The sequence below is a fragment of the Pantherophis guttatus genome, chromosome 2 (genome assembly GCF_059756535.1).
Source record: "Pantherophis guttatus breed Tessera chromosome 2, ASM5975653v1, whole genome shotgun sequence".
Classification (NCBI taxonomy): domain Eukaryota; kingdom Metazoa; phylum Chordata; class Lepidosauria; order Squamata; family Colubridae; genus Pantherophis; species Pantherophis guttatus.
Window position 1 is genome coordinate 25,264,567 of NC_142064.1, and position 26,474 is coordinate 25,291,040.

At 38.7% G+C, this 26,474-nt stretch overlaps 1 long non-coding RNA gene across 1 annotated transcript; it reads right to left on the minus strand.

Annotated features, from left to right (window-relative positions):
- LOC117679115 (uncharacterized) lies at positions 1-25,758 on the minus strand. The gene is made up of 4 exons (XR_004595283.3): positions 25,669-25,758; positions 20,268-20,416; positions 15,011-15,085; positions 1-222 (listed from the first exon to the last, which is right to left on the minus strand). It is a non-coding gene; the product is annotated as an uncharacterized LOC117679115 (long non-coding RNA).
- Positions 25,759-26,474: the final 716 nt, after the last annotated feature.

Here is a 26,474-nt window from a genome sequence, read left to right on the forward strand (position 1 = left end):
AGCTTTTCAGATTTTTATGAATTTACGAGCAAGGTGTTCAATAACTTTCAGAGAGTTTCATATCACAATTTATCACACAGAGTAAAAGGATTGTTTTTCTCAGTTCATAATTACAGGACAAACTTCTCCTGGCTTGGACAGATAAAGTCTTCTTCCGGGGGAAGCAATAGGAATTCCATGCTGAGTAGCTAGCTTCAGTTGGGAACTGATGATGAAAGATCACTGCAAACATAAAGGCAAAGGTAGACTTGACACAGGGAAGACAAGCCTATCTGCCCTTTAAAACAAACAAACAAATAGCAGTTGTGTATTCTAGTGCTGGAGAATGGAACACGTATCTGCCAAATGAAAGAAAAAAAATAAATACTAAAATATCTGGAAATGGGGATGGATTGATTTATTGAGGACAATAGTCTCCTTTGCATTTTCTTTACTTATGAGGATACTGTATCTAATGAAAAACATAACTTTCCACTAATGGCACTACTATTTCCTCCCAGAAGTGGGACTGGAGCAGTCAATAATGACCTTTTGGAAACTAGTAATAATCTAGGTATTCCAGTGAGACTTTAGAGACTGATCAGCAATACTCTGTTTACGGCTTTGCTTTATTATTACATTTTATTAAAGGTGATTTGCCTATTGTTGCTTTGTTGGTTAATTGGATTCCATTGGCATGTGCCATGAAAATTTTAATTTTTATTGTATGTTTGTTCTCCTCTGGGAGATTTGAAGGACTTGGTAGCATATAAGTCAAATCAAGCAAGCAATCATAATCACATTGTCACAAAAATCTTGACCTTTTCTCCTTTTCTTTATTGCAAAAAGAAACTTCAGAAGTACTAACTGGGTGTGTGTATGTGACAATTATTCTTATTGTCAAGACAATTATTCTTATTCTTACAATTAAGATATTGTAAGAATTACAATATCTTAATTGCTTTATTAAGGATCAGATATAAAAATCTTATAGCTTGTTCCTATAACTGTTTCTGTTATTTCTGATATAAAACAAATTGAAACATTCAGTTATAACTTGTTAATTGCATCTGTTCAAATTCTGTTCACTGGGCAGTTGGTATTGATAATGGCAAAATAATGGCAATTTCTTAAGAAAGAAAACCAGCATATTGATCATCATATCTATATTTCCTTTATGTCAAATGTGGGAACATCATAAATGGAGACGAAATGGATTCTATATTTGTAAAGGAACCACAAATATCTGGCCAGCAGTGGAAATTTCCTTAAATTCTATATTAAACATGGGAAGAGAACAAATATAATGCATAATTCTGAGAATGAGAGTCTTCACATGAATGTTTGTACCATTAGAAGAATTCCAAATCAAATATTTTATGAGTAGTTCAACATTAGAATTAGACTTTTGTCTATCCAGCCTTTATATCCTTTGTAATATTTTGACTGATTAAATCTGAGTAGACAATGCTCCCTTCTGGTCATGTAAAGGATAAAAAAAAAGAAAGAAACATGTATAACAGGATGATGAATCTTCCATCTTTAATTTGAAAATATGTGGTGAATGCATTTATAAACCACTCCAAAATAAAACACAGTATAAACTATGTTGCCTAACAGACAGGAATTTCTATATAATTAGTATAATATTATTAGTATAATATTTAAAGAAGTAAGGACTTAAAAAGCTTCAAATAGATATTTGTTAGTCCTCCTAAAGACAATTATTTCTATTCTTTTTAAAAATATTGCAGAGTTTAAGGACATTCACACAGTGGTGCATTAAATACTGATATATTTAACACAATTCGAAGCACACTTGTAATTCATTTCATTATAAATTCACGTACATAGAAATATAAGTCTCCAGGGGTATTGAAGTAGAGAATCTTTCAACTGACATGAAGTTTAGATAAAAGAAATTTAATTGGAAACTGAAGCATCACCAAAAAGAAGACAAGAGAGAACACAATCATGAAAGAAAAAAAAAATGCAGCCCCGATTTTCTTAGAGTTCCTTTTGCTGGTTAGGAGTAAGACCACCACTTCTACTCTGTTTCCTACTTAGAACATAGAATAATAAGGTTAGAAGGGATCTTGGAGGTCTTCTAGTTGAACCCGTCTGTGGTAGGAGAGCCTAATTAAAATAACTTAAAATAAAGCAATAGGAATGACTAATATAACTTTGTGACTCTTCAGATAAAAATGATGTGTATTATGGTGGCCCACCAAACTGCTCAGTGAACATTCTGGCAGACACGTTATTTAGTTCACAAGTTGTGTAGGGCAGCAATTATTCCAAACAGGAAAGAGCAATATTGAGGCCAGGGGTTTATTTCAAGCATTATCTCACAGCCTAGAGTTAATACAATTGACAACACCTCCTTAGAAGTTTACATCTCTCTCTTTACTAAGCAAGATTCTATCTGATGCTAAACAGTATAGAGGGACTGACTTCCCCAGATGTGGAGGATAAAGGAGTCTGGAACCAATCACAGGTTTGAAGTGAATGGTGTGTGGTGCGTACTTCCCCCTTGATACCTAAGCAGCTCCTAAATCCTGCCATTCTTCCAATTAGCAGATGACAAGAAACAGACATCCTCCTGCCTCTCTTGTGTCTGGTGGCAGATGGACCAAGCCACTAAAATCTGCGGCAGCAAAACTTTCATCTGTTTTATTTGAAATGAGCTGTATTAGTGTTCACACTATATTGTTCTAAGAAAGGAGAGAGAGAGAGAGAGAGAGAGGAGGGTCATCAGGAATAAAACTCTGCATAATTATGAAATAGAAAAGAAACAGTCTATAAATTGTATGAACGTGCAAAATATTGTAAATAGTCGTTTAAAAACCATTAACAGATTATATTCAGGTGTGGAAATCCTGTATTTATTTTAGATACCAGAGAGTGTGGGAAAGCACAGATTCAGGGATGGGGGTTCTCATGGAATTGGTTCCTCCTATGCAATTCTTAATTTAAGATTCCTGTGAATGGGTTTTGTCTGGATAGGTTGTTAATGGAAGAGGTGGGCAAGATATATAACTTGTCAATACTGGCAAAATGCCCAGTGCCTTCTTTTCCCAATGAGATGAGCTTTAATATATATATAAGAAACCAGTGGTGAAATCCAATTTTTTTTACTACTGGTTCTGTGGGTGTGGCTTGGTGGGCATGGTGAGGCTTGGTGGGTGTGGCTTGGTGGGCATGGCAGGGGAAGGATACTGCAAAATCTCCATTCCCATCCCACTCCTAGGGGAAGGATACTGCAAAATCCCCATTCCCTCCCCACTCCTGGGGGAAGAATACTGCAAAATCCCCATTCCCTCCCCACTCCTGGGGGAAGGATACTGCAAAATCTCCATTCCCACTCCATTCTGGGGCCAGCCAGAGGTGGTATTTGCTGGTTCTCCGAACTACTCAAAATTTCCGCTACCGGTTCTCCAGAACATGCATAACCTGCTGAATTTCACCCCTATAAGAAACTCCTTTTGAAAAATAGATGTTTGAAAATAAAGCCCCCCAAATTCAAGGACGTGCAAGGGAGTTTAAAAGTTGTGTGAAACCGAATAAGATTTTTCATAATAAATAAATTCCACATTCTTGGAGGGGCTGCTTTTATTCTCATTTCCCTTTGCTAAATATCAGTCATGCTGGGGTGGATAGCAGTTTCCAATAAAAATCTTAACCATGAGACATTAAAAATAGTTAAAATATGAAGGCTATTGCTTAACACCTTGTAAGCCGCCCTGAGTCTCCGGAGAAGGGCGGCATATAAATCAAAATAAATAAATAAATAAATAAATAAGAATTGAAAATAAAGGAATTAATGGTTTAAACTTGCAGCTGAATACCTACACAAAAGGATAAGTTTTAAGGGCTTTTTAAAAAAAACCTGTAAAAATGTCAGGATCTTCAGCAGAGAAGGCTGATACCAACTCACTGCCAGATGTGCTTGAAGACAATATAAGTGAATCTCATCAGATGATCTCAATAAACATTAGAGCAGAGGTCTTCAAACTTGGCAGCTTTAAGACTTGTGGACTTCAACTCCCAGAATTCTCTAGTTAGCTAGGGAGAATTCTCCAGCTATGCTGGCTGGAGAATTCTGGGAGTTGAAGTCCACAAGTCTTAAAGCTGCCAAGTTTGAAGACCTCTGCATTAGAGGATCATATACAAAGAGCTGGATTTTTTCCCCTAAATAAAATGGACATAAGCCATACAGGGCTTTAAAGATAAGGACAGCATTTTGTATTTGGCTCAGAAATGAATTGGAAACCAGGGCAGTCCTTTAACCACAGGTGTAATACGATCTTTCTACATTCTTCCCAACAATAAACTGGCTGCCAAGTTTTGTACCAACTAAAGTTTTTGAACTAAACACCTAGGCAGCTTCACAAAGAAGATATTACAGGTAGTCCTCAACTTACAACCACAATTGAGACCGGAATAGCCATCATATGTTGTTGTGGTTGTAAGTAAACTCGGACCTGATTTTACGACATTTTTTGTGAATCAAGAGGTTCTTAACGAAATCACAGACCCTATACCAATTCAGCCAAAGGGATGTCTAGTCTCTTCTTAAAAGCCTCCAGTGTTCTTCCAGTTGACAAGCCCTGCTTCTTAGCCACTAGGCTGCCATGCCCCCTATAGGACCCCAAATAATGAAATTAACAATAAAAATAAATATCCAGTTATCTGCTCCATAACTGGGTAATCAAGGGCCTAGAAATAACAGGAGTCAATTGAAGTTTCAGTATTTCCTGGTATTCTCCCCTCCCTCCCTCCCTCCCTCCCTCCCTCCCTCCCTCCCTCCCTTCCTTCCTTCCTTCCTTCCTTTCCATTCAATTGTGTCTGATTTTCAGACAAGTCCCTGCAGTTTTCTTGGTAAGGTTTTTCAGAAATGGTTTGCCATTAGTGCGGGGAGATACGACCGGAAGCATCGCAGCAAGACAGTCAGGGACTAGTGGGCTCTGATGAGTCCTGTGAAATTCCGGGCTGACGAACCACTGCAGAGGGGTCTTTGGACCAGATCTGTCCTGCAGGGACAGAGAAGAAAGAGAGGCACCTCGGAAGACTGAGAGGAACAGGCAAGTTCCTTGAAGGTCAGAGGAAATTCTCTCTGACTCTGCAGCGGGGGACGGCGGCCATTGCGATCGCCAGCAAGCTGGGGCAACCGGATTAAGAGATGTGCAGGAGCAGAGAACTGAGCAGAATATTGCTGCCGGGTGAGTGATATCTAACTCATAGGCAAAAAAGAAAAAAGAAAAAAGAAAAAAAGGGTTTTTAAAATGTCCTGGCATCAGAATAGCGGCTAATAGGCGTGGGAAAGGACAGAAGAAGAAGTTTAAGGCAGAAGTTATAAAGTAACAGAACCCATTTGTTTGTTTTGGATTTAAAATGCTTGGAGAATTTTAAGAAAAAAAAATTAGAAAAACCAAGAACCCGAAAAGATTCTTTTTCAATTTGGAAAATTTAAAGAGAGTTAAAAAAAAAACAAAGAAAAGTCTGTATTAAGTCTGGTTAATGACTCTAAATTGAAACTCAATTGGAATGTAACGCGGAATTTGGACTATATAAAGCTGGACTGAATTTCAAATTGATTTGCCAAATAAGTAAAAACTGTTAAAACAGACTACAACTAAAATGGATGCCTTTTAAGTTCGTCAGTTGTAATTGTGGATTGTAGAGAACCATCTTCAGGAGGAAAAAAAATCATTATAACACTGAACTTTTGTTTTGGAAAAAGAAAAAGGAAAAAAACTTGGACTTTGAAAGAGATAACAGCATGTGAGAAATTTTAAGGAGGTTTTGTTTGTTCACAAGCATTTTGGTTTGGAGGGAAAAAAACGAAGAGGACTATAACGTAACTTCAATTGGAACAATATCAATTTAGAAAGAACAAAATGGCGCAGGAACTGAAGGAAATGATGATATTAATATACCTATAATTGAAAATGGAAATAAGGGAAATGACCACAATGCTGCATGGAAAATTGAAACTTGATGACTAAAAAATTGACTTAGGATACATTCAAATTGACAAAGAAACAACTAATGAGAAGCAAGGAAAAGAGACTGATAATAAAGAAGAAGACAAAGACAAGGAGATTGATTATAGAAAATTAAATGATTACATGGGTAGTAATAATAAAAAGGAGAACTTTAAAAATTACATTGGGTTTATCAACGGAAAAAACAGAAAAAGGGGGGAAAATAAAGAAAAGAGGATGGAATAGAAAGAATATAAAAAACTTAATGATTACACTGGGATTATCAGTGAGAAAATAAGAAAAAGGAAAAAGGGATGGAAAATAATGGGAAAGATACAGCAAAATAGAAGAGTTTATGAGCTTAAAAAACAAACTGATTACACTGGTGTTAATGGTGGGAAGATGAAAAAAAGGGAAAAGAGAGATCAGGATTTTAAAAAATAAAAAAGAAGAAGGGGAAAGAAAAAGAAAGTAAAATATAAAGATAGAAAGGGAGAAAGAAATGGAAGGAGAAAATGCGGTAAAGAAAATGAATACTAGGGAAAAGATGAAATTGTATTTTCAATGAAATGATTTTAAAGCTATATGGATATATGAATAATTGGAATATTTTTAATTAATGAAGGGGACTGTAATAAATGAAATATCCTTAATTATATATTTGGTATTTAACTAAAGAAAACCAGAAAGCTGAAATAATATTGGATTATGAATTAATTAGATATATTTAACTGGTCTCTATAAAAATGAATTTAAGAAAATAACTGAGAATTATATTATGTTATAAATTTAGGGATATTGGAGTAAGATTGATATTGAATTCATTTTTTATGGAATATGGCTAATTAATTAGTGAAATTATGATAATTGGATTAATGCTAAATAATGAATTACTTAAATTAATATGTAGAAATGAACTGTATTTTTAATGAAGTCAATTTAAAATATATGGATGTATGATGAATGTAATAATTGGAATATTTTTAACTAAATTACAAATTACTTAGATATATTTAACTAGTTTTTGATAAAAATGTTGAAGTGTACTATTTGGGACAATTGATAAAGAAAAAACTATGAGATTGGAACAAGAGAATTTAAGAAAATTATTGGGAATTGAATAATGTTATATGAATCTAAATGTAGAGGTATTGGAATAAGATTGATACTTAATTGATTTTTTATTGAATATGCTTAATTGAAATGTATTATTTGGAATAGTTGATAAAAGAAATATTGGAGATGAATAAGAGAATTTGAGGTAATAATTGGGGATTGTATTATGTTACATGAATTCAAATTTAGGGGTTCAAATTTTAAGGAGGGAAGAGAAAAAATGAACTATATTAGGATGAGGTTAAGATGAAGGGTAATATCGGTTTCTTAAATTTAGAGAAAAAAAAAGATATGAGAAAAATTGAATATATAAAATTGTGTTAAAGATGAACAAAAATTTGTATAAATTTAAAACCGGGCCAATATTCTGTTCAGAAAAGATGCATTGTATGTTTGTTTGTGTGTTTAAAAAATAATTTTAAAAAACATCAAAAAAAAAAAAAGAAAAAGAAAAGAAATCATAAATACACAAATTTTTTAAAAATCCTAAAAAAAAAAAAAGAAATGGTTTGCCATTGCCTCCTTCCTAGAAGGAGAGAAAGTGACTGACCCAATATTGGCTAGTTGACTTTGTGTTTAAAGTGGGACTAGATCATATGGTTTCCTGGTTTCTAGCTTGATTTCTTAATAGCTCCCAGATAACTTCAGCCAGAATGCTACCTCCTACTAAACTGTGTTAAAATTAGTGACCTTTTTAAACTTTGGCCTCTGATTCATCAGGATGATTGTTTTGGTTAATCAAATTCTTTCTCTGTTGATTAGATACTTGGATTAAAGGTAAAAGGCTATTTCTTCAGTGGAACATTATCCTATACAGATTGGTAGATCAGATGGATCGTGTTCCTGAATTTTGCAATAGAGATTCATAATACAATATGTGTACAAAAATATAACCTTTTGTAGAGCAAAATCATTATCGCCTTATTCTTGTTTTTTCCTAAAATCATCATCATCACCATCTTTCTTGCTCATTTTCTCTTTCAGATTCTTAAGAAAGAAAACGTGATCTTAGAGAATGTAATGGTGTATAGGAATGGCCTTGGGAAATGGAGGGAAGAGATGCTGACTGGGAAACAAATCATAGAGGGCATAGTCCACAGCTACATAAGAGGCAGAGAAAAAGAAACTTCAGAAAGAAACTTATTTTGCTTCTCAAGCTGTAAAAACAAATGGTGGGAGATTTGTATTTTCAGACTTGCAAGATTCTGTTAATGTAGCCTTACAATAAAGCAAAATTAGCTCATCTGGTTATGTTTCCTGTCTGGTCTACCTGGGAAGGCTAAAAGAGTGAAACAGGCTCTGAATAATTGGTTTGAGCTATTACATCACTTCTTGTCCTTTTGGATATGATCAAATGTAGTTCTTAGCCATTATACCTCACTTCTCTGTTAGAAACACTTTGCTCCTTCCTTTTTTTAAAAAAATAATCTTCCCAATAAAATCCTGTACAAACTATTAAATATGCTGAATAAGTAGTGTATAGTGGTCTACTGGGATTGAGAGCAGCTGATGAGGAAAATTTAATTCTTCCTATTTCTAGCTCCTCTTTCCAAAGGCACTTGAATATCTTTTAAGTGTCATTAGAACCAACAGATTTATAATATATATATATATACACTTGGAGGCTGAATTTTGCTGTCCTACTAGTTCAAATTTGTGCCCCTCTCTAAGTATTATAGTTTGCAAATTATTTCTGGCTGACAGGCAGCATGGTGTAATAGCTAAGAATCTGTATTAGAGTCTCTAACTCCATGATGGCGAACCTATGGCACGCATGCCACAGATGGCACGTGGAGCCATATCTGTGGGCATGCAAGCGTGGCCCTAGCTCAGCTCTAGTGTGCATGCACGTGCCGACCAGCTGATTTTCAGGCCTTCCAGGCTCACTGGGAGTCGAGAAACAGGCCATTTCTGGCCTCCGGAGGGCCTCCAGGGGTATGGGGGAGGCCATTTTCACCCTCCCTAGGCTCCGAGAAAGCCTCTGGAGCCTGGAGAGGGTGAAAAATGGGCCTACCAGGCCCACCAGTAACCTTTTTGCCATCGCGTGCCAAAAGTGGGGGAGCACAGGGGGGTTGCACACCGGGGCAGTGGGGCACGGGGGGGGTATTGAATTATGAGTGTGGACACACATGCGTGCAACCACCCCCACTCCCCCCACTTTTGACACATGACGGCAAAAAGGTCACCATCACTGCTCTAACTGTATTAGAGAATTTCTAGGTTTCAGTCTTACATCAGCTAAAAACTTGATAGTAGTCTGGAAGCCACTATAATCATATTTTTCAGTCTCCACTTTAGTCAAAATAACAGTACTGATCTATCTTACAGGATTATTCTCAGGGTGTCTAAGAAAACAGTCAATGTAAAATGAACACAATGAGGTTCTATATAGCTGTTGCTTTAAAATGCCATGTAATGTGAGATTTTGCTTAAGTTCCCATATTTAGGACAAAGTCTTTTCCTTCTTGGCATGAAATTGTAGTCCAGCTGTGAAGAGGGGAAAGAGGAGAATAAGCTCTTGAAGGGGAAAAAAACAAAAACAATGGAAAGAACATTGAAAAATACTACATTAGCTGAAAAAAGGAATAATTATACAAGTTGTATTGTTTACGTTAACTGAATATCCTAATTCCATAATATGGAATTATCCTATGATACTTTTTTTTAAACAAAGAGCCATATGGAAACAATTTAATATTTATAGTAAATGCAAATTCACCAAGATGCATTCTTGGTGAATAAAAGTTCCCAATAGTTGTTTAATTAAAGTTATTCCATCATATAAAGATATTTAAAAAATCTAAGATCAACAATTAATCATAGGATGTGAGAAAAAAAAATGAAAAAGATACAAATAACAGCTATTTCATACAGTGAGAAGAGATCATTAAGACCACCAAGTACAGCCATTTTCTACAATAGGACCACAAATTAAAGCATTCCCAATAGAAAAGTATTCTATATCTTTTCCATCTCTATTTCAGCAGATTATACCACTGTTCTAGTGAACTGATTCTCCTGTTGACTTCCTCATATCATTAGTTATATTTTTTCCTTGATGGATATTTATTTTTATTGTTAGTTTCATTATTTGGGGTCCTATAGGAGGCATGGTGACCTAGTGGTTAAGAAGCTGGGCTTGTCAACTGGAAGGTCAGGAGTTTGAGACTCAAGCACTGTGTGATGGGATAGGCACTCATTCTTTCCCCAGCTTCTAGCAACTAGCAGTTTGAAAGCATGCAAATACAAAGAGTTAAATATATACCACTTATGAGGGAGGGAAGGTAACAGTGTTCTGTATACCTCGGTGTATAATCACGCTGGTCACATGACCATGGAAGGATCTTCAGACAATGCTGGCTCTCTAAGCACCACCCTTAGAGTTGGACACGATTGGAGAGGGGAAACCTTCCTTACTTATGGGTAAACCTGGAGTGAAAATGAATTTCCCTTCCTAACATGTGGAAACTATATTTCTCTTGAAGCAGTCTAAGATTATGTTTCCTTGTTTGCTTGCAGCCACATGATTCTATTCATTCACACTCATTTCAGTTAAAACTCCAAGACCTGTTCTCCATTGTACATCCAAAAGACATTGGAAACAATTGTCATATAAGGAAAATGAGCAACTATTTATCTCTGGGTTGGAAGAAGCTGATTCACTATTTATTGTTACTATTCCCTGTTGTATCTTTTTTTTACTATCAAATAAAGGATAGTGAGTAACTAGGTTTTCTGCTGCTTGTTTTATTACATTTCTAGAAGAACTCACTCTAACCAGTGGTCAAGAAATGCAATACATATAAATAATCCAAGACGTAATCAGACAACAAAGCAAGGTCACAGATATGCTTAATCAATCAGTTATAACAATCCAATATACTACATCCGTCTCTGTGAATATACAGACTTTAATGTATAGAAGTATTGTGTTGACATTTGTTTGGTCAAACGGGAATGCTTAGTGCATCCAATGATATTGTGACAATGGAGCATACACCGATTGTATTAACTCAAGTTAAGTCTCTAATTACATCAGATACAATTGCTTCTTTCTGTACGTCTGTTCTTTACAATTAATTAATGTTTTGTCTCCCCAATATTTGATCATTTTTTTAATGCCCAGAAATGTCTGAAATTGGTTGGCTACAAATTTTCCATTGTCATTCACTAACTGTTCTAGAAAACCTGTTCTTTCAAGGAGTTATCACAATACAATATTTGTGACCATTGGTGAAAATGCTGGAAACATAAAGTATCTGGCTGTTTTAAACATATATCCACCACAATTAAAAAGTCATGTTTTATGTGTTGTACTTTAACAGTATAGTCTGCAAATCTCTGCAGTTGTTGTCTTGAGGTTTTACAGATGCAGTTCATTATTTTCTCTATGATGTAGCTAAATTTTATGATGGGAGCTGCCCAGATTTAATTATGAGATGGGCGGCTATATAAATCTTTTAAATAAATAAAATAAACAAATGTCATCTGAATACTATGGGATTCCTGGAAAGCCTTGTTGCATTTGGTCCAGGGTTGTCTACCAAAGCCCTGGTAGAGATGCTATTCCAAAAACAAATAATATAATAATATTCTGTTCTATTATAATATAACCCTTGAGAATGCCTTGGGGTCTCCTTCCATTTATTAATTTCAGCAAAGTCTATTGTTAAATTAAAGTTCCTGTAAGAGGTTGGCAAAAGTATCTTAAGTTCTAGGCAAGAGTTATTGACTAATGAATTAATAGTAGATTATTGCTTACTTTAAAATCACCACAAATCTTAATAATTCCAGTCTTTTTATCTACTGGAACCATATATTGATTGGGTTCCAATCAATATTGAACTAATTCCTTCAGGTTCCATTCAATTCTCCAGTTTCTATCTTTTTGTTTAGAATATATGGAAAGCATATTGAGACATGCTTGATGAAACCCAGTGTATTCCTGTAACACTATTTTATATTTTCTGTGTGTGAGTGCACTAATGCCTCTTTTGAAGCAAGGCACAGCATTTTGAGTTACTCCCAGTGATATTCATGATAGGGAAGAGTACTATACAAGTCATTGATGGAACTACAAACCAGCAGCACCTTCCTCACCCAATCATGATTCCAAAGTGTTGGTCCATCTGTTTATACAACCAGCATGACAACCAACATGACTTTCTTGTTATTATATTTTACACTTTTCAGTATCATTGCAGTGGGAATTATTACTTTTTTCTCCATTATAACATTTTAATCATTTTTTTTAAAATTTGATTTATATGCCGCCCTTCTCCGGAGACTCAGGGCGGCTTACAATGCGTTAAGCAATAGCCTTCATACTTTTGTATATTTATACAAAGTCAGCTTATTGCCCCCACAAACTGGGTCCTCATTTCACCTACCTTAGAAAGGATGGAAGGCTGAGTCAACCTTGAGCCTTGGAGAGATTCGAACCAGCAGTAAACTGCAGGCAGCTGTGTTGATAACAGGGTGCGTAGACCACTGTACTATCAAGGCTCTTCCTGTTGGCTTTTATTTAGCATTTCTGAAATGTTGCTCAGCTTCATGCTATAAGACCCCTTATAATCTTTGTTGGTTTCCTCTGCAATCTTTCTAGGGTCTTAGCACTTTTTTGTATTGTGGCCAGAACTGGAATACACTATTCCAAGTGTGGTCTCATCAGTGCGGTCTCATCAGTGCAGTATACAGTAGTACTAACACTTCATGTGATCTTGATGCTATTCCTCTGTTGAAGCAGCCTAGAACTGTGTTGGCTTTTCTGGCAGCTGCAGCACACTGCTGGCTCATACTTAAGTGATGGACCACTAGGACATCTAGATCCCTCTCACAGTTTCTGTTGTTGAACCAGGTACAGGGGTGAAATTCACTTACCTTTGCTACCAGCTTGCAAATGTGAGCATGCGCACCTCCTCCACGCATGCACAGAGCCTTCTGCGCATGCACAGAGGGTCAAAAATGGGATGTGATGATGTTCAGGTGGGTGGGCGGAGCCTCCCACCACCGGCGCTACAAGTTTGCTGGAGCTGGATAGAACCGGCTGAATTTCACTCCTGGCCAGGTACCACATATTCTATACCTTTACATTTGGTTTTTCTTGCCTAAATCCTACTTTTCTCGCCACTGAATATTGAATAGGGTCTATTTCTCTAGATTCTTCTGAATCTTTATCTTGCAAATTGTTAGCAATTCCCCACAGCTTGCTGTCAACTGCAAATTTGATTAGCTCCCTTTCTATTCCCTCATCGAAATCATTTTTGAAGAGCGCTGGCTGGGCCTTTTTGTTGTTATTATTTTTGTACTGAACAAAGTTTTTGTTCAACTATTCAAAATCTTTGTTCAACTGATTCTTTGTTCAATTGGTTTTGAGAACACATCTGCCAGCTCCTTCAGAACACTGAGATGTAAACCAGGGGTGCATTACCTTTACTACCAGTTCACAACGGGATCGCGTGCACATGTGCAAATCACCTATGACGACATCCGGGGTGGTGGGCGGAGGCTCCTGCTGGTTTTACTACCGGTTCTTGCAAACCAGTCCGAACAGGGGGCAACCCACCACTGATGTAAACTATCTGGTCCTGACAAATTGAATTCATCAAAAGTGGTAAGATGTTTCCTTATTAATTTTATGCCTATTTTTGACCTGCTTTCTTATGGTGTACTATTTTTTCCTTTTGCATGAAGACAGATGCAAAGGAGGCCTAAACTGATCTTTCTCCCTCCTACCTGTAGGGAGGAAGAAGGAATTAAGTTTATCTTTGTCCCTACTATTTGTCACCGTGTTGCCAACTTCTCCCGTTAGTGGACCTATTTTATTATCCATTGCATATTGAAAGAAATCATTTTTATTATTTTTGGCATTTGTTGCAAGTCTTAGTTCATACTGGCCCTTGGCTTTCATGATTCCATTCTTGTAGTTTCGGGCTATTTGTTGATATTCTGTTCTACTTCTGAGCCCCACTTTCTTGTCCTTTTTGTCCCTCAGTTTGTTACAAAGGCTTTTATGCAATCATGCTGGTTTCATCTGAGGTCTCTCTCTCTCCCCCCCCCCACCATAATATTGTGTTTGACTGGGCTTTAATAATCTCATTTTTCAGTTTCCCAAGCATCTTCAGTTGTTTTTCCTTTTAGGATTCCCATCCATGAAATTTTTCCTAATCTCTCTCTTAAGTTTGTTGAAGTGGGCTCTCTTTAAGACTACAGTAGAACACTAGTTTTACTTTGTTCAATTGCCCGTGTCTGCATTATGTTGAATTCTGGAATGACATGTTCAGTGTCCCACAAAGTTCCTATAACTTCCACCCCTTTTATCATTTCATTACTATTAGTAAGAATTAAGTCCCGTATAGTTGACCTTCTGCTTCCATTCTCTACCTTTTGGATAACAAAGTTGTCAGCTAGGCATGTCAGGAGCCTGTTTGATCTTGCAGCAAAGTTTGCCTTCCAATTTATGGTAGTGTAGTTAAAGTCCCCCGTTACTACAGTGATGTGTTTTCTGCACATCTTGTTTAACTGAATGGCAAATTGTTCATCTACTTCCTTTCCATGGTTGGGTAGCCTATGGTATACACTTATAGCAATTTCATCTCTTTTTCATTTAACATTCACCCAAGTGCATTGAAGAGGGCATTCAACCTTCATATTGTATGTTTTTGTAGAGGTGTACTGATTCCTTACATGCAGTGCAACTCCCCCTTCTCTTTTTGGGGGTCTGTTTCTTTTGAACAGTTGATATCCTTTTAGCAGTACATCAAGTTTTGGTAATGGCAACAATATCATACCTCTCATGTACTAGGACTTCAGGTTCTCCCTGTTTGTTCCCCAAACTCTGAGCATTAGTATATGGGCATCTCAGCCAGTTTGGTCAAGTGGTTTAGGCACCAGGCTAGAAAGCAGGAGATCATAAATTCAAGTTCTACCTTAGCCATGAAAGCCAGCTGGGTGGCCTTGGCCAGTCACATTCTTTCAGCCCAAGACACCTCACAGGGTTGTTTCTGTGGAAACAAGTAAGAAAGAGTAAGGTGTGTTCACCACCTTGAGTTATTTGTAAAAATAATAAAAGTGGGATACAAATTAAATAATATTTTTTTTAAAAAAAAATCTGAGCTGTTTATGACTGACTGTATGTTTGCTTTCTGTGTCTCCTGATTTACAACAGAGTTCTCCTTCCTTCTCAGCTCCCTGCCTCATTGTCTGATCTGTTGTGTTGGGGTTTATGCTTAGGGTTTGGTCTTAAAGATTGGTCTCCCTCCCTTTCCCTTTTTAGTTTAAAGCCTTTCTGATGAGTTGAGCTATTTATTTTCCAAACATTCTTCCCAGTCCTTGTGAGGTGCAGCCCATCTCTTGCCAGAAGCCTTTCCAGTAGCATGTATAAACCAAGTTCTCTTGATGGCCATCCCTTGAGGCAGGAATTTACTTCTAGAATTCTCTGTTGTTTCATTGGGTGCTGACCTACAGTTGACAGTATAGAAGAGAAGACTATTTACGTGCCATATTGTTTTGTTTGGATTAGTTGTTCATAGTCCCTAGATACATTTGTAATTCTATGCTCTATATGCCATTGCCAGCTTATTTACATTTATTTTTACTCCCAACTGGAGGTTTATAGCATCCCCAACAGTTTCTGATGCTCTCTGAAATGCTAAATGCGTTTTTTTTTTCCAGAATTCAAAAGACAAGCCAATCTCTCACTACATCTTTGCCGAATTGCCAAATGTGTAATGTTCAAACATTTTTCTAAGTTCAGCTGTCTGTGTTGCAATCTACTTTCCCTTTTTTTGGGGGGGTTTAATTTACAGAACCTGGAGCGCACTACAAAAAGTAATGGCTTTGCTGCCAATTGTTTTTGTATTATTTTTATTAGCTCTGCAAAGCTGAATAATGATAGTACAGTTATGCTTTGCCTCTCACCATACTCAGTAAAATAAAGCCCCTTTTTCCAGCAGTTATCTTATTTGCCTCATAAAACTGTTGAAGTCACTTTGTGTTTAAGGTCCAATCATTTATGGCAGTGTTGCTCAACTTTGGCAACTTTAAGGTTTCTGGACTTCAACTTCCAGTATTCCCCAGTCAGGTTGATGAACACTAATCTGTGGTATATCAAACACATTAATCTTGCTAATGAAGCTAGCCATCCTTCTATGCCCTTTTTTTTAATATTTATTCATTGTAACTAGCTCAGCATTATGCTTTCTTTTGTTGTTGTTTCTCTCCGCCCCTTCTCCCTCCAGAAATACAAGGTGAGAAGGGTTTTTAAAAAGTGAATATACTTCATTGCCAACATTGTGTTATTTCTGTTGATCAAGCAACACTCCCCAGTCAAGAGTAGCCTTTTCTACTGCTTGCTTTATTGAAACCTCTAGAAATATTAACTTCAGCAACTCTGCCAGAACTACAACCTATAAAGGCAGTTGAGCAATAATGCAAGATTATGAGCATGCTTTATTAACCAATCATATCCATAACACAATAAAAACTTCTCAGGCTGAAGATTAAGAAATACATTCTTTATGTCAAAGATAAGTAACCTCTCCAAGTTTCCTTCATACAGCCATCACAGCCTTTTTTGACCAGGATTGCTGAAAACTCATATGCAATTTTTGCCCTGATGTGATAGGAAACATGTAAAGGCTGTAATGTAAATCCTAAAATGGACAGCATATTTTAAAAACAAAGAAGAGCCTCTAAAAGAGCCTGAGATTGTAATTGAATGTCACAATGGGGTATTTTGCCCAGGATCCCTTCCATTTTGACAGCACCACTGATCATTCAGAGGTTCGTAAGAATCCAAGAGAAAGAAAATAGAGATATTTAAAACATCCCAGAAATAAGTTTTGGTAACTGAGGATAAAGGAATTGATTTCTAACTGCAGTAAAACAAGCCACATAACCACAGGAGCATAGCTGAAAGGTGCAATCCAGCTGTCTCTCTTGTCAGCAGTTTCAGCTGCTTACCTCAGACAGCTGCCATGATCTCAGGTGCATTGACTGCATTAAGTGAAATAGGTTCAACCCTGTTTTGCACTATTTTATACTCTCCCATATCTGTTTGCAAAAACAATCATATTTTTTTTTAAAAAAGTTCAATTTCCCAAAAGCACAGCTAGAGCACAGAAAGTAACTCAAGATATATATAACTACATGGCATCAAGGTAATCTGTAATAGAACATATACTTGTTTATTGGACCCGTGCCCCTCCTGGTTAGTGCTGGCTTCCTGGGAGGTGACGCGAGGCTGGCTCCAGGGGATTATAAATGCTTCGTTGGGTGAGGGTGACTTCCCCGCTGCCTTGAAAGAGGCGGTGGTGAGGCCTCTCTTCAAGAAGCCTTCCCTGGACCCAGCAGTGTTGGCTAATTATCGTCCGGTCTCCAACCTTCCTTTTGTGGCGAAGGTTGTTGAGAGTGTGGTTGCGCGACAGCTCCCCCAGTACCTGGATGAAACGACATATCTGGATCCGTTCCAGTCGGGCTTCAGGCCTGGGTACAGCACGGAAACGGCATTGGTCGCGTTGGTTGATGATCTCTGGAGGGCTCGAGACAGGGGCTGCTCCTCTGTCCTGGTCCTATTAGATCTCTCAGCGGCTTTTGATACCATCGACCATGGTATCATGCTGCACCGCCTGGAAGAGTTAGGGGTGGGGGGCACTGTTCTACGGTGGTTCTCCTCCTTTCTCTCTGACCGGTTGCAGTCTGTGTTGGCAGGGGGGCAGAGGTCGTCCCCGAAGCCCCTCGTATGTGGGGTGCCACAAGGGTCGGTCCTCTCGCCCCTTCTGTTCAACATTTATGTAAAGCCGCTGGGCGAGATCATCCGTGGTTTCGGGGTGAAGTTCCATCAGTACGCTGATGATACTCAGTTGTACATCTCCACCCCGGACCACCCCAATGATGCCCTTGAAGTGATGTCCCAGTGTCTGGAGGCCGTGCGGATCTGGATGGGGAGGAACAGGCTCAGGCTCAACCCATCCAAGACCGAGTGGCTGTGGTTTCCGATGTCCTGATATAGTCAGTTGACGCCATCGCTGACTATTGGGGGTGAATCGCTGGCCCCCATGGAGAGGGCTCGCAACTTGGGTGTCCTCCTGGATTCACGGCTGTCTTTAGAAGAGCACTTGACGGCCGTGACCGGGAGGATTTTTCATCAGGTTCGCCTGATCCGCCAGTTGCGTCCCTTTCTGGATCGGGACTCCCTACACACAGTCACTCATGCCCTCGTCACCTCCCGCCTGGACTATTGTAATGCTCTCTACATGGGGCTCCCCTTGAGGAGCACGCGGAGGCTCCAACTGGCGCAGAGTGCGGCCGCGCGGGTGGTCACGGGAGCAACATGGCGCTCCTGTGTAACACCTCTCCTGCGTGAGCTGCACTGGCTCCCGGTGGTCTTCTGTGTGCGCTTCAAGGTTTCGGTTACCACCTTTAAAGCGCTCCATGGCTTAGGACCTTAGGACGTTATTTACGGGACCGCCTTCTACCACAAATAGCCTCCCACCGACCGGTACACTCCCATAGAGAGGGTCTCCTCCGGGTGCCATCAGCCAAGCAGTGTCGACTGGCGGCCCCCAGGGGGAGGGCCTTCTCTGTGGGGGCACCCACTATCTGGAACGAGCTCCCCCCAGAGATATGGAGGATCCCGGATCTGCGCACCTTCCGCCGTGCTCTTAAGACCCTCTTATTCCAGCAAGCCGGCCTGGCCTAATTTTTCTCCCCTTTCTTTTAAATTTTAAATTGAAATTTTAATTTGTTTTAAATTTATTGGGATTTTAATTGTCGTGGGCCAATATTATTTAATTTGGTTTTAAATTGTTTTTAACTTTTGTATTTCTGTATTTTATCTTGTGCCTGTTTACCGCCCTGAGTCCTTCGGGAGTAGGGCGGTATACAAATTTAATAAAACTAAACTAAACTAAACTACTTTATGGGAAGGATGTCCCAGGCCTTAATATATTCTAGCAAAGTAGGAAAAGAAGGTCCTGTTTCTGAAATGCTAGACAATTGCTGCCAGTCAATTTTTGAGACCCCTTGTTTTGTAGGCTTTGTAGATGGTCATGGGGTTAGAAACAAACAGATTTATGAGGAGAGATTGAGACCGCTGTCTATCTTTAGACTTGAGAAGACAGAGAAGGAATGTAGAGGTATTCTTCAAGAAACAAAATGGATACCGTCAAGAGGAACGCAGCACCTTTTCTTTGAAGAGTCCAGGATATTTAATTAGGATGCACGAAGCCAAATTTGCAGGGAAATTTAGAACAAACTTCCTAACAATAACCTTCTTTTGAGAAAAGTTTCATTTATGTAAAGATGTACTACAGTCTCCTCTACTGGGCATGTTAAAGCACCTTCTGTAACATGTGTACATCTAACCCTCAAAATATCAATCTCTGAACAAGCTTTGCCTCATACAAGTAGTCCTTATTTAATGACCAATCTTTCTTTGGTTGTTTGAAGTTACAGCAGTCATGGAATGGGTGCATTATGACCAGAGGGGGGTTTCAGCAGGTTCTGACCAGTTCTGGAAAACCGGTAGTGGAAATTTTGAGTAGTTCGGAGAACCAGTAGTAAAAATTCTGACTGGCCCCACCCCCATCTATTCTCTGCCTTCCAAGTCCCAGCTGATAAGGAGGTACTGGGGATTTTGCAGTAACCTTCCCCTGGATTGGGGACGGAATGGAGATTTTACAGTATCCTTCCCCTGGAGTGGGGTGGGAATGGAGATTTTACAGTATCCTTCCCCTGCCATGCCCACCAAGCACCCGCCAAGCCATGCCATGCCGACTAAGCCATGCCCACAGAACCGGTAGTAAATTTTTTTGAAACCCACCATTGATTATGATCCATAAAACACTCCCAACTGTTGTAAATGATCGTGCTTCCCTCCCAAGCTACATGACTGCATGTCAGCTTTACAGCATTCTACTGTCACATATTTGTGATATTTTTTTGACAAAAAAAATACCCATTCAAATGAATAGTTTCACTTAACAACTGTGGTGTTCGCTTAATGAGCACCATGTTTGCTTAATGACTATGGCATTTGCTTAACATGAAAAAGGCTAGAAAATTACTTCCAGTCTTGTAGGTGCCTCAACGTATGACTGCAATGACTTACTATTATAATTCCAGGGTCAATTATGGTCGTAAATTGAGAACTACCTGTATATGGTACTGTACAATCTCACTTACAATTAGGCTTTTCTTCATTAAAAAGAGAGAAATTCTTCTGTTCATCTATGGTCAGCCATAGCATCATTCTCAATCAGTATGGCCTTCAAAATGATATGATAGAATTGTAATCCAAGACACCCAGGGAGTCCTAGGCGAGGCCAGATGATCTAGACAAAGTAAGGAGCAGAGGAGTCAAATTAAGGAGCAATTAAGGAAGGCCAAATTAAGGAACAGAACAATGGAAACTATAATGTTGTGCAGACAATACAGATTTACATCCAAATTGAAAACAATTTGGAAGAAATGTTTGGAAGAATTCTTCTTCCAATTTGGAATTCTTCTTCCAATTTGAAAGAAATTAAGGGCAGTGGTGGGTTTCAGCCGGTTCACACCGGTTCGGGCAAATCAGTTGTTAAATCACCCACCCCACCCTGCTATCAAAGTGGATCCTAGACACTGTGCTGCAATGGAGAAATGGGCAACGGAGCAGCTGGCGCGAGGGAAGAAGGCTGCTTTCCCTCTTTCTTCTCCCTGTTCCTTCCCTTTTGTGTTGGCTGCTCTGTTTCCTGTTTTTCCATTGCTGTGCAGCGCCCAGGATCCACTTTGATAGCGAGGGGGTAATTTAACAACTGGTTCGCCCAGGGTCAGGTTGGCCGTCGTGGGACGCTCGTCCCGCATGTGCAGCGGAGCTGGAGGGTGGGGAGGGACCACTCCTCCTACGACAGCCAATCTGACCCTGAGTGAATCGGTTGTTAAATTATTTGAATCCCACCACTGATTAAGGGATAAGCAATTTCCTGCTATTCATTAAGAGACGCACATTTTTCATGCAAGCCAGAATAAAGATGCTGCTGCTTTAAGAACGATCATTTAAACCAGCATATTTTAAACTCTATTACAGTGACGTCATTCCAGTATTTACCGTTAGAAGGTCAAAAAAATCGAGATGGTCAAGAAGCATCTAATTGTGGCCCCCTTGTTTTTTTTTATTTATTTTATATTTTATTTATTTTATATTTTATATTGCCGCCTATTCTCACATGGCGATTCAAGGCGGCTTACAACGACATAAAAATACAATTTATATATAAAAAAAAGAATAAAAAGAAAAATAATAAAATAACCCTGCAACTCCCACCAATACATATTCATACTAGACATTTAATAGGCTCCACCCTGCTCTGGGTTTTCCCGGCCTGCTATCAGAACCATACAAACTTGCTGTTGAGTTGAGATCTTCTGTAGAAATCTTTCTCCTGCCATACATTGTTGTGCACTTATTACTGGTTTTGGAAAGAACCACTGTTAGTTTGGTTATGCTCAAACACTGAAACTACTGATTGACCATTTGTCAACAAGCAAGCCTCTGTTTGTTTATTTAATGTTTATCCTATAGATCTGGTTTGTTTTTGCTGTGCTTTGGGCCATATTGAACTGAATGATGTTTTAATTGACTGCTATTTTTATACCCTTAATAGAGCTGATTGATAGTTTTACAGTATTTGTTACACTATTTTTTTTCCTGTGAATTTTGTTAACAATGTAAAAAAAAATAAAGAAATGGAATAATAAAGTGGATTCCTTACTTTCTGAGCCTTTACAATCTGATTGGCAACCACAATTTATGCTAACAAGAATAAGAACAACGACATTAAACAGTGGAAAGACATTTCAGGGTTAATCCCGAGAATTAGACTCCTTTTGGTTCTCCTAACTTTCCTTCGGCAAAATGTTAAGATTCTAAATAGCGTGGATTAAATCTTTTGCTGTGGCAAGAAAAACCTTTTCTCCCCTTCGCTCGTCTGAAGTAGTTGTTAATAGAGTTTATCCTCTCACCTCTGGAATTGGCAAAAAAAAAAAAAAAAAAACCTGTCGTTTTGTATTAAATATCATTCTATGTGAATGTTGTGTTGGATTCTAGAACTGTCTTCCACAGATCTGAAAGAAGATAAATGGACATTTTGGGAAGATTTCAAAAGCTAAAGTAAATACAGCCATGACAGTTTAAAGAGGCCAAAGTCTGCCTTCACCTTCCTTCAGCTACTTACATTTTTATCAGATTGATGTGCTACTGGTTTTTTGGAATGAGAGGGCCAGAAGAGTGGGTCTGTGGGGAGGAATAGCTTGACTTGTTTGTTGCCCTTTCTCAGGAGATTAACACTGGGCCACTTGGCATATTAAAATTGAGGTTCATTAACAGTAGAAAAGCTGCAGAGCACAGAGATAAGATAAAAGAGAAGCTATTATGAACGCTCAGGCTCTGGCAACATTAACCCAATGCTTGCAGTTTACATTTTTACTTATTTATTTATTTAATTTATTTATCTTGTCGAGTACGTATTAGATAATATATATAAGTATAAGCATGAATTGAATACATAAAATAGATATGAATAGAGGAAACATTAGGACAGGGACAGTAGGCACGCTGGTGCTCTTATGCACGCCCCTTACAGACCTTTTAGGAATGGGGTGAGGTCGACAGTAGACAGTCTAAGGTTAAAATTTTGGGGGTTTGGGGATGAAACCACGGAGTCAGGTAGTGCATTCCAGGCATTGGCCACTCTGTTGCTGAAGTCATATTTTCTGCAATCGAGTTTGGAGCGGTTCACTTTAAGTTTGTATCTATTTTGTTCTCGTGTATTGTCATGGTTGAAGCTGAAGTACTCATTGACAAGTTGTAGCAGATTATTTTATGAGCTATGCTTAGGTCGTACTGAAGGCGGGTTAGTTCTAAATTTTCTAATCCCAAAATTTCAAGTTTGGTGGCATAAAGTATTTTGTTGCGAGCAAAGGAGTGGAGGACTCTTCTTGTGAAATATTTCTGGACACGTTCAATTGTATTAATGTCCGAAATGCAGTGCGGGTTTATTTATTTATTTATTTATTTATTGGTTCGATTTATATGCCGCCCTTCTCCAGAGACTCAGGGCGGTTTACAATGCGTTAAGCAATAGCCTTCATACTTTTGTATATACCTGCTTAGTAGGGCTTTCGCCCCCCCGACCCCCAAAGCAGTGTTATTTTTTTATACAAAGTCAGCTTATTGCCCCCACAATCCGGGTCCTCATTTTACCTGCTTTGGAAGGATGGAAGGCTGAGTCAACCTTGAGCCTGGTGAGATTTGAACTCGCAGTAATTGCAGGCAGCAATTCCCAGACAGATGAGCTGCATTTGAGAATTGGTCTAGTAAATGTTTTGTATGCTCTAGTTAGTAGTGTAATATTACCAGAGAAGAAGCTATGCAAGATTAGGTTTACAACCCTTAATGCCTTTTTGGCGATGTTGTTTCAAAGCCTATGGACCTCTCCAGGTTGTGAAGGACTGACTGTGGAAGAAGAATCTAGAGCTTAACTTGGAGAAGAAAGAAGCCCCCCCCCTTTTTAACCTTCACATGTTAAATTCAACATGGGTGGAGTAGTGAACAGCCCCTCACCTCTTCATTCTGCTGCTGATAGAAGCAAAATAATAACGGCAACATTGATTTATCAAAACTTTGTATCACCCATCTCACAAGAAATGATACTGGGCAGTGCAGGTATAAAAGCAATAAACATATAAATTAAAATAATTAGGGGAGACGTAGTTCCTCAGATATCCTGCTCCCATGCCATGAAGTCAGTCAAGAACATGCCTTGAACATGTCAAGATATTAATGTTCCATCAGAAGAAAAGGTAGTATGTTCCAGTAATTACTGTTCTCTAAGGGTGTTCATTAGGTCATCTTGAGATAGATCACACGAACACACACAAATAGAGAGGAGATCTAGCTCTTTAAGTGTAAATTATCTTTCAGAAAGCCTTGTTGTCAGCATTACTACTTAGCCATCAACTCAGTGGTGAAATCTAAAATTTGTTAATACTGGTTCTGTCGGTGTGGCTTGATGGTGGTGGGGTAATGTGACTGGGTGGGTGTGGCCATTTTTTTAAACTTTTAAAACCGTTTTTTCTACAACCTCTTTGGCGAAGAGGTTGTAAAAAAATGCTTTCAAAAGGCTCTGACGATCCCAGCTGAGTTGCCTGATCAGCAGAGGCTTTTTAAAAAAAGCCTCTGCTGATCAGGCAACTCAGCTGGGATCGTCAGAGGCATTTAAAAGAAAAAAAGGGTTTTTTTTCTTTTAAAAGCCTTTGAAGATCCCAGCTGAGCTGCGCGATCATCAGAGGCTTTTTTTCCCCCCTTTTAAAAGCATTTTTTGGCCAAAGAGGTTGTAGAAAAAATGCTTTTAAAAGTAAAAAAAAAAGCCTCTGATGATTGTGCGGCTCAGCTGGGCATGGCGGGGGAGGGATTTTTGCTACCGGTTCTCCGAACTACCCACCTCTATCATTACCGGATCGGGCAATCCGGTCCGAACCGGGAGCATTTCACCCCTGCATCAACTTGCTTCTGTACTAGAAGATTAATCCTTTCTATTTGTTTAATTTTTTCTGTACAGGTAGTCTTCAAGTTACGACAACAATTGAGCCCAAAATTTAAGTTGCCAAGAGAAACGTTTGTTAAGCGAGTTTGCCCCATTTTACAACTTTTTTTTGCCGGTTATTAAGTGAATCATTGCATTTGTTAAGCTGGTAACATGGTTGCTAAGGAAATCTGGCTTCCCCATTAACTTTGCTTGTTAGAAGGTCACACAAGCTGATCACGTGACTCCAGGACACTGCAACAGCCATAGATATGAGACAGTTGTCACCATCTGAATGCTGCATGGGAATGCTGCAATGGTCGCAAGTGTGAACAACGGTCATAAGTCACTTTTTTCAGTACTTTTGTAACTTTGAATGGTCATTAAATGAACTGTTGTAAGTCGAGGACTCCTGTACTCTAATATAGGCAATGCTAATAATACCCTCTCTGTGCATTAGATATGGTCTTCCTTCAAACCTAAATGAAGACCTGACATTAGCATTTCTATTGAATATCAGGTTGTCCTGCAATATTCTGTTTAGTGCGCTGAAAAGTCGTAGTGAGAGATCAATAGCTATCACTTTTTTTTCCCCATAGACATGGCTGAGCCAGTTAAATGCCATGCTTTAAGTTGAAGTTGATGCCAGTGTTACATTGGCTTTATTAAATTTCCCAGCAACCCTTTAATGTTACAACAGGATATTGCTTTTCTGCAGATAAAATGTAAAATGGTCTGCTGAAAAAGAGTGAAAACATGCTTGAAGGTTATAAGCAAAGCTATTTCTGCCCACTTCCAAGCTCCAAACTCCATAAGTTAATCTTATCTCAGCCTAGTAGGAGCACAAGTTTGCAGGATGTAAAATGTTTATACAAATCACAGCAAAAAGAATTTCGGGGCTCAGTTCAAGAGTTTATACTTTCAAAGTCATTCCCCTGAAACATTCATCATGACCCATAGATTTGGTCTACCCAAGCAATTTAATTCATTCACCCTCTCAAAGCACACCAGAAGCATCTTACTTAGAGAGATAGGGTCACAGATGGGGAGCTGTAATTGCACCATTTTGCTGAGAAAGCAAGCCACAGTCAGCTGGAGCCTCTCTTCACAACATTGCAAGCCAACTGTTTCCATATTTTGTGCCGTGAAGTGAGAAGGAGTTATCAGAGCTGCTGGTGTCCTGTGTAAAATAAATTAGCAAAATTCAAAATAGAAAGATTTTTGGACCAGTGAGCGCAATGGGAGGTTTGAGAGTCTATCACGGGGACCGACAAAACATCCACTTACCAGTAGCAAACTAGTGATGGCCATTAGGTTGCAACAAGTCGGAAGTGGCCAACAGTAAGTGTGATCCCTGCAATTTCCATTCTATACTTCAGACTTCCTTCCAGCAGGCCAGTTTATATCCCAACATCCTATTTAACTCCATCTCTTAAGATACCTACCACTTTTGTCTTTTTATTGGCACATTTCCAAATAAAATGGGATTGCAGCCATCCATCATTTCCATTTTTTGCAAATGTCTATAGCAGGGGTGAAATCTAAAATTTGTTACTACTGGTTCTGTGGGCGTGGCTTGGTGGGGGGGGGTTATGTGATTGGGTGGGCGTGGCCATTTTTTATTTTTTTTACTTTTAAAACCATTTTTTCTACAACCTCTTTGGCGAAGAGGTTGTAAAAAAATGCTTTCAAAAGGCTCTGATGATCCCAGCTGAGCTGCTTGATCGGCAGAGGCTTTTTTTCTTTTAAATGCCTCTGACGATCCAAGCTGAGTTTAAAAGAAAAAAAGTCTCTGCTGATCAGGCAACTCAGCTTGGATCGTCAGAGG